The sequence below is a fragment of the Hipposideros armiger genome, unplaced genomic scaffold (genome assembly GCF_001890085.2).
Source record: "Hipposideros armiger isolate ML-2016 unplaced genomic scaffold, ASM189008v1 scaffold_281, whole genome shotgun sequence".
Lineage (NCBI taxonomy): Eukaryota > Metazoa > Chordata > Mammalia > Chiroptera > Hipposideridae > Hipposideros > Hipposideros armiger.
Genome location: NW_017731631.1, coordinates 1,399,495 through 1,408,825, shown reverse-complemented (window position 1 = coordinate 1,408,825; position 9,331 = coordinate 1,399,495). Strand labels below are relative to the sequence as shown.

The window sequence follows — 9,331 nt, the reverse complement described above, 5'->3', positions numbered from 1 at the left end:
GCTTACCTACTACCTAGTATCACCCTTAAATCCAAGTGGGAGGGGCCCCTACCTTCAGTTCCATGTTTTAGAGGGCTCCTCATACAGCAAACACTGAAACACAGAAACAGTTTTTCTTTCCTTTTGGTCTTGAGAGTTTTTATGAAAGGTTAGTAGCTGATTGAGGATCAGGGAAAAAAGGGAGAGGGACACATAAACCAAACTGGGCTCCCCAGATCAGAGTACAAAGGCACAGGGGGGGGTCAAGGGGTGGGGGACAAGGATAGGCCCAGTGAAGAAAAAAATGACAACTTATGTCATAGGAAACAAGAGACAAATAGCTAAATTTGTTTAAAATGTGCCTCTCCAAATCATTCTAAGCAAAGGGTCCTTTTTTATTTAAATTTTGTTTTATTGTTCATTACAATAAATAAAATCTCCAGGGCCAGCTGAGTAGCTCAGTTAAGAGTTAGCTTAAGAGTGCAAGCTCTGAGCAATAGGGCCGCCTGTTCAATTTCCACATGGACCAGTGACGCTGCACCCAAGCTGAGCTGCTGCTGAGCTGCCAACAGGTGGCAGGATGGCTCAGCTGGTGAGAGTACATGCTCCTAACAAGACTGCCTGTTCAATGGTGGGCTATGCCCGCCTGCAACAAGGACTGAACTTGGCACCTTGAGTTGAGCAGCCACCTAGATGGCTCAGTGGATAGAGCGTGTGCCCTTAACAACAAGCCTGTTGGTTTGACTCCCACATGGGATGGTGGCTACGCCCACCCACAACTAAGATTGTAACACAGCACCTTGAGCTTAGAGGCCATGAGCTGCCTACCAACAGCCAGATGATGACTGGCGTCCTCCACAACTAAGATGGAAGAACAACAAATAGGCTGGTCTCCCTCCCCAATTCCCCAACACTGTTCCCCTCCCCCAACTCCCCAATTAAAAAAATCTCCAGCTATATGGTAAGTCACCTTTAAAATCCAAAAAACTTTGTTATAATATTTTTATATTAAAAGGTAATTGTGCAATAGTTGTCAGGAAAGTTGAATAAAATAACAAAGTATGTAGGCAGCAGATACCAAAGAAATCCTATATGATTTATGCAGTTGTCAAGTAAACACAAGAAAACTCTGGTTCAGTTTTTATGAACTATAAAAAAAGGATAAAGCTAAGCTTTTCAACATAATAAAGACACATAAAAAACAGACAAAATGCATCTCATTCTAAAACATTTCCTTTTATTCTCCATGTACTTTGAATAATCTTGTTGTATTATGTTTTGCTGCAACTTTTAATGTTCAAAGTAAATATGTCCTGGTGAAGTTTCTAAGGAGTCAACCGCAGCAGCAGTATGGGCATAACATATTAATTTCACTGCTATTTCCAAATTCTATAAAATCCCAATTCTATTGCCAGGCAAGTAAACACTGAGGCTGCAAGACTGAATTGTCTCCAGCTCATTAGATTCCATTAGTTTTTAAAGAAGGAATTCCAGTGTCAATTTTATTACTGTTCTCTGAAATAATACTTTTGGTTTTAGTATCCTTATTTGGTAAATTCCGTGGTTGCTTCCATAAGTTTCTTTTTCTGATCTGTAAACATACCTGTTACTCTGCTCCTTTCTAAGTTGATGTCCAGTTAATTATCTGCTCTGATTCAGCTGGTTTCATTTATCAGCTGTTGCTTAACTTGTTGTAATTCAATTTTCATTTTCTCATTCTCTGCTCTCAAATTTTCAAATTCACTTTTCTCCAGGATGATCATATCTTTCCTGATAGAGTCCAAATGAACCATTAGCTGTTGTACTGTTATTTCCTGTTGAGCATGAGTGACCATCTCCTTATAGATAGTATCCAAACTGACATTTGATAAAGTGGTTAAAGCAGATACAATTCTTTCTGCTTGTGCTTTATCAAATCCATGAGTTTCCAAGTTCTGAATCAGTGCATGGGTATCAAAAGTTCATTTCCTTTGTTTTAAAGGAGTTATGTCCACTTGTCTCATATTATATCCTTCCTTAGTTGTGGTGGTGAAGAAGTGAGAGGACAGGAAATACATACTCACTGTATTTGACAGTAAAAAGGAAACAGGGGTTCAGAAAGAAGCCTAGTGTTGGTGCAAGACAGGAATCCCAGTCCCTCAAAAGGCTTGTTCTCAGAAGAGGAAGGCAGCCCTCTTCACAGTCCTCACTTTTCCCAGGAGAGACCTGGCCGCAGGGTCTCCAGCGCCAGGCGTGGGTTGGGGAAGAGGGCGTGGCGCCCTTGCCTCTCACTCACTGGAGCAGGCACGAGCATTTCGTCTCCCTAGAGTCCACCCACGCATCAGTGACAGGGGTCCTTTTCTCACCTCTCTGTAGGGACTGTGAGAAACTTCCACCAGGGGTTAAAACCTGGTGGCCCCCACTGCTTTCAGATCGCAGGAGGCACTAAACCCTACAACGCTATATATCCTCTGATTGCACATATCCTCTGATTGCACATATCCTCTGCAAAGGGTCTTTATTTACTTGACAGGTGGATATACACAACAGGCCAAGGCATACCTCGTTTTTTGGACTTTTTAACATTTAGATATATGGTGTTTGGTCCTCAATTTGTGCTCTTGTCATGGGCCCCAAAAATGTTAGGGATGAGCCGGCTTCTAGTCACCTATATCTCTCATGGCTTAAAAAGATAAATGCCCCTGTCAAAATGTCCAGTTTATTGCTGGGGAGTAGGTTTTTCTCAACAGTCTAATCTCATTCAGTGTAAATGTAGCTCTTCCAGTCACCTATCATGATATTTGTGTGGTGAAGCAAAGTTGAGGAGGGTGTTCTTGCACAGTAATGGAATCTCTGGCTAGCTTAAGTGCTATGAAAAGTTAATCAAGTATTTAGTAACACCTGGATAGAGAGTGATGTTCCCATCACTCTTTTGGAATATTTTTATCCTGCTTTTTTCCATCAGAGGTGGGCTACTCCAGAGAATCTTCCTGATACTCTCATCTCTTTTGCTTTATTCCATAGATATTCCCTGATGCTCTAACCAAAGTCCAAAACAAGATGGTCAGGGTACACAGTTATGATAAATCATAGATCTAGAGGGGCAGCGATAGGGAAGTAAATTATTCAAATTTCTCTTCCTTTCCATACCCACTGCCACCGTTCTTCTACATACCTGTCTTAAGAAGCATGTTTATAAGCTGAGGATTAAATATTCTTCCACCACCACATAGTATTGGTTCTATACTTCATACTTAGGTGTATGTCCTTCATAATATTCAAATTATATTGTGGGCTAAGTACTAGATAGGAGAAGTAGTTACACTGGAGACTTCTTAATCCAAAGCAAGGTGCCACTTATTTACCAGCCAGGTAAGGGACTTGGCAAGTGTTAACCAGGATTTCAAATGGTGATCTGAGACCGTACCCCCATGATAGAGAAGCAAGGGCTACACAGAATGAGACCTCTCAGAGTGAATATATTATTGCTTAGCCACTTAAGAAATCACTGTATAAACAAGAGGTAACTCATGAAGAAGAGTGAAGGCAAAGGGATCAGAACTATAGAATCGGCATTGTAATTTATATGGAAAACTTCCATAAAAGGGCCAATCAGATGTTCTGAAGTCAACATCACACAAGGGCTTATATTCAGAGTACTATACTATGCACTATTAGGAGAAACAAAAGTTCTCTTTCTTTCCTTTTTTTTTTTTAGCTGAGCCATCCTGCCACCTGTTGGCAGCTCAGCGGCAGCTCGGGTCCGGCCGTGAATCAAACTGGGGACCCTGTTGCTCAGAGCGCGCACTCTTGAGTGAACTCTTAACCAACTGAGCCACTCAGCTGGCCTTCTTTCCTTTTTAAAATTTATAACTGCTACCAACGTAAATCAAATTAGAGAGCAGTATCTCAAAATATGTAATATAATATAATAAAAACTAGATACATACATGCTGGTAGAATAAAAGGAATTAGAAAAGCCTACAGCTTATTTTTGCACATGTGTAAATTAATCATAAAATATAAGGTCAAAGTATTTATAATACCTATGCGTCTCCATCTTCTTCTCATAGGCACATGTTAAGGCCCATACGTAAAAAACATAAATCCTATCCCTCTTTGCTTTCTTTGCTCCCAAATATCCTAATGGGTATGCTTTCAGATGTAGATGAATACATAGCCAAGCATACCACTGGCCTTACTTCACCTCTTACTGTATCTTTCTAGATGTCCCTTTTTTCCCCCACCTCCAACAATTCCAGGTTTTTTAATATAAACTGGCTGCCTCATGCATCCTTTTCAGAGACCTTTTCTGTCACCTCACAAATCATGGTATCCAGTGGTCTCTATCTCTTACCCTAATGGCATAATGATTTAATTTTATTATGTGACATATACTGAACTGTCCTAATAAATATTTTGAAGCAAAAATGTATACTAAAATTGCAGAACAGTGTCCCAAAAGTAATTATGCTAAGTGAAATAAGACAGAAAAAGTTGAGAATCATATGACTTCACTCATATCGGGGATATAAAACTGAAGACAACAGAGGAACAAGACAAACAAAGAAACAAAAACTCATAGACACAGACAACATTATAATGAATACCAGAGGGTAAGGCGGGAGGGGAGTGGTAGAAGAAGGAAAAGGGGGTCAAATATAAGGTGATGGAAGGAGAATTGACTGTGGGTGGTGAACAATGCAATATATAGATGATGAATTATAAATTGTACACTTGAAACCTATGTAGTTTTGTGGACCATTGGCACCCCAATTCATTTTAATAAATAAATAGAGAAAGAAAACCCATGGTTAGATTTTTTTTAATTAAAGTTTATTGGGGTGACAATTGTTGGCAAATTTACATAGCTTTCAGGTGTACAATTCTGTAATACATCATCTATATATCACATTGTGTGTTTACCACCCAGAGTCAGTTCTCTTTCCATCACCATGTATTTGATCCCCTTTACCCTCATCTACCAACCCTCTCCCCCTTGACCTCTGGTAACCACTAAAAGATGCTCACTACAAACATGGTTTCTCTTAAGTCCAGCCTTACATCCTTCGGGCACTGAGTGAGTAGGACTCTGTATTTGCAGTAAAAGCTTTCAACATGTTAGGTGATTTTAACACTCACTGGCAGCCTTAAATAAACTTGTTCTCTAAAATGCAAAGAGTTAGTAGCAGACACTATCTCTATATTTAGCTTATTAAAAAACATGGTCTGATTCTCTGGTCATACTTCACACTAGACTGGCTCAACTGGCTTTGTGACTATTTCGAAGCAAATCCCCTTTGGGAAATTAAAGAGAAAAACTCATTCAAGATCATTAGTTTGAAACAACAAGACTCTTGTTTATTTCAGATGACAGAAGCTTCCCTTTTGGTCTCGAAATGGAAATGCTCCTGCTCAACCAACAGTTCCCTCCCTCTATTTTTAAAAATTAATGATATATAATTATTTCCTTGATTATTTTCTATGAAGTTTGGGTAGTTTATTAAAAATCAACACAAATTAAAATTATTTTTTATTAGGGAAACTCATGAAGGTCCTTGACATGACTGGACACATCCTGGAGTTTTATAAAGCAGAGTACAGAAGCCTTGAGGCAGGATGTGTGGGTTCTAGCCCCAAGCTGTATGACTTCAAAAAGTCACTTAAGCTCTGTGCCTCCATTTCCTAAGCTGTAAAATCAGTGTGCTCACTATGATGGCCCCTTCCAGTTTCAACAAGCTATGATTCCAGAGCTGTGAAAAACAAGGTAGGAAATTCAATTTCAGAAATACTCATTCAGACCCAACCCATTTCACTATACATGTCTTCCATGCTACAGTAGTAGGAATGATAAGGCAATTCAATAATTGTGGAAGGCAAAATATGATAAGTATCTAAAAATGTGTGAGTCAATTTTCCTGCATTCTCAGATTGCCAGACTAGTGACCATCACTGAATGTTTTTCTGCTGACTTGAGAATCTTGCAAGCCTCAACATTAGTGAGCTTTGCTTAGGCTTGGAAACAAATATGAAAGGGCAGAGTGAAATGTTATGCTCCAAGGTCAGGACACAGCCCAGAAGTTTATCATTTACCTCTACCCTAGAGTACAAAACAACAAATGTCCCCATTAATAGGAGTCTCTAGTTGACCATGGCTGTGCCATATATCTCTATATAAATATCACATCAGCCCTTAAAATATCTTGAAAATGCCTGGGGAAAATTCCCATTAATTAGGAATTTCTGATAGTTGGATTCGGATTAACAGAGGTTTTTCTGTTCTTCACAAGCTTATCAAAAGTTCCTAATTATATTCGTATCCACTGTTATACTCCTGCTCAGATGCCCTTTGCACACAGCAACATATAGTAGATTGAAGTAAAGATTTATTAAATGAAAAGACCTTCTCCCCAATCTAATAACACGTTAGGATTAATGTGAGTAATTTATTCCAAAATTATAAAACTATAAATCAATTCAAATTGAAAAATAAAACTAATACAAATATTCTCCTTTGCTTTGAGTTAATTCTATCACTTAAATGAGGTAAAATCTCAGGTCCAGTCTTTTAAAAGAAATAGAAAAAAAGGAAACATTAACGATATATAGCTGGTTTATCTCTCTACAGGCAATAAATATGTTTTCAGTTGGCATGGGAAGAGAATACGCTGATACCTGTTTTTTTGTATGACTTGCATTATGAATACCCCAGTTAAGCCTTTGCAAGCACTGAAAGGATGACAAAGTCCTATGAGTTAGAATTACTGGCTTGTAAACATGAATGAATTTTTAAGAACCCATCATCCAGTTTTATTAGGAAATTTCCCCAATTTAAGAGCAACAAAAAATGGAGCAATTAGAAAGTTCATCACACAGCTGCATGATTACAGGAGTCTTGTCCTAGATTCTAACAGATGGTATTAAAGCTTCATAAGGATTGCAAGAACCACAGTTTACAAAAGCAACACAAAATCTTTTCTCAATTTCATATTGCCACAGGACTCTTATGTTTACAGTAATTTAGACCTCTGGACTCCCCTACAGAAAGGCACCAAGCAAATGCAAAATAAATGTAGTAACAAAAAATAAAATAAAATGTGCAGACTCAAGTTTTTTACTCCACTAACACTGAAGGACAAAGGCCATTGATCCATGCCAAGGCCTGGACTTCGAGGAGACTGAGTATGGGAAAGAGCCCTCGATCAGTTTGATAGCATTTTTACCAACCTCCCACCTGGTCCTTCCAGTCAAATTAGTCCCATCCTTGTTGGGGCAGTTTCCCTTCAGTCCAGACTTGACAGGATCAAACTGTCCCTGCCCAAAGGTTATAACAAATTAACAAGAAAGGGGCACCATTCAATGGGCCAGAGCTTGGGGAGATTGGTGACAATTAGTGGCATGTCAATAGAAGTAGAGCTAAAGTGGAAGGGATCAGCAGCAAAACACCACTATTCTCTCTCCAACTTAAAATATATATATATATATATATATATATATATATGTATAGCTAACCAACAGCCTGCCAATATACATGTACCACCAATGACCTACTCTGAAAAAGAACAGCAATTGACAAATATCTTCTGAAATAATCTAGCACTGGACCAAAGACCAGAAAGTTGGCTGAGTTCTATCTCAATATTACTGTGTGACCTTGCAAGCCACCTCACCCTTCATCATCTTAGCAACTTCAGCCATAAAATATAAAAGTCCTCCCCTGTCTTACTATGATGATGTTTAAATGAATCAGACAATTTCTCTAAGGTATTCTAAGACCCTCAGAGAGGGCAAGTCTACAAACATCAAGCATTATAATTGGAGTCACTGCACCTCATTTCTTAAGGAGAAAATAAATAAGGAAAGGAATGTGTGGTCACTGAGCCTGAGAACTCAAAAAGCATTTAAAGTCCTTTTATGCTCTAAGGCAAGTCTCAAGACGGAGGTTGATGTGATGAAGTCACAGTAAAGTTCAATGGTTAGGACATGCTCCCTGGATATTTGGAGTCTTCATGTTTGTCTTTGACAGTATAATATTACTTTACTGTGATCATCTTAAAGGTTTGGATTTGTGAGTGCCACCAAGAGTGTGGCAAGTGCTCTGACCATGGTTTTGTGAGACAAACACATCTGTCTTATCATAGTGGAGTTAACTGGTCATAAACACCGGTATTGTGTTCAAACTTATGTGGTTTAACTTAAATTGTTTTCATGCTTTTAATTGTCCCAATAGCTGAAATTCTAGCTCTCAATATAACTGGATCATTGGTAAGGACAGTGGTAGAAAGTGTGCGGTCTCTTTTAGAGTTCAATGTTGGCAGAAAATGTGCCTGCCAATCTTAAGAAAGGGGACACAGAAAAGGGATAACTGGGTGAACCGATTCACAGATCAGAACCCTGAAATGATTCTATTTAAAAGACACACACAGACTTGCAGAGGTAAATAAGAGGGAAAAATAAAAACAGAATAACATCTCAGTAATACTGTGTCTTAGATTAAGAGATGAGGATCCAACTCTGAAACAATGGACTAGGCAGCCAAAAAAAGTAGTATAGAAAGCTTCTTAATGGCCATTCTTATGTGCCACCAGCACTGCTATCTCTTCAACAGCTTTGAGCGTTCTTTTTCCTTCTCTTCACCTATTTTGAACTACTGCCTCTGGTTGAGAACCTCCTACTCAATAAATTGCTCTTCCTCGCTCTTCTCTGGCCAATATAAAATCAGTTTTTGCTTGACATACTACTTTATTGCAGTTGTTTCAAAGGCACAAAGAAACACACCTTACTTATACACACATTAACTTAATTTCAGTCTCACCCACTCAAGCACAGCACAATACTTCAAACTCTGACCCAGACACCTTTGCTATTTGGTGTCCATGGCAACCATCATCAAGCCACTCAGAGAGAGTTGCAAGGAGTGGCAGGAAAGGTAATCTCCTAACAGAGCCATTAGCTCCTTTGCATTAGCTACCTAGATAACAGGTGGCAGCAAGCCCAGCCCTGAATCCTCAGGCATTTGCTTTCATTAGAGGGTGGGAACATTGTTCATGTCTCCTCCCTAGAAGAGTTATGAGCTTCTTTCCACACCCAGCCTGTTGAAGGTAAAGCAGTAATTGTGAAATATTAAAACTAAGTAGGACAGTCTTTACTTGAAAAAACTTCCCAATGGTGTACTTTCCCAGTGACTGTCCACTGCAGCCTCCCACAACACCCTGCTTGCTAAACTACAGCCAGTGATCTCAAATTCCTCAAAAGCCAATACACATAAAATCTTAGCCACTTTATTTTATGGTCCTTACCCACTCAATGACCTGCAATCATTCTCTCTCTCTCTCTCTCTCTCTCTCTCTCTCTCTCTCTCTCTCTCTCTCTC

The 9,331-nt window shown here is 39.1% G+C and overlaps 1 protein-coding gene and 1 pseudogene across 7 annotated transcripts in view; one reads left to right on the top strand and one right to left on the bottom strand.

Moving 5' to 3' along the window:
- Nucleotides 1–9,331, top strand: part of GRIA3 (glutamate ionotropic receptor AMPA type subunit 3) — a 483,327-nt gene that overhangs the window by 249,465 nt on the left and 224,531 nt on the right. The gene's annotated exons all lie outside the window — the stretch shown is intronic.
- Nucleotides 1,356–1,927, bottom strand: LOC109390890 (coiled-coil domain-containing protein 90B, mitochondrial-like; annotated as a pseudogene).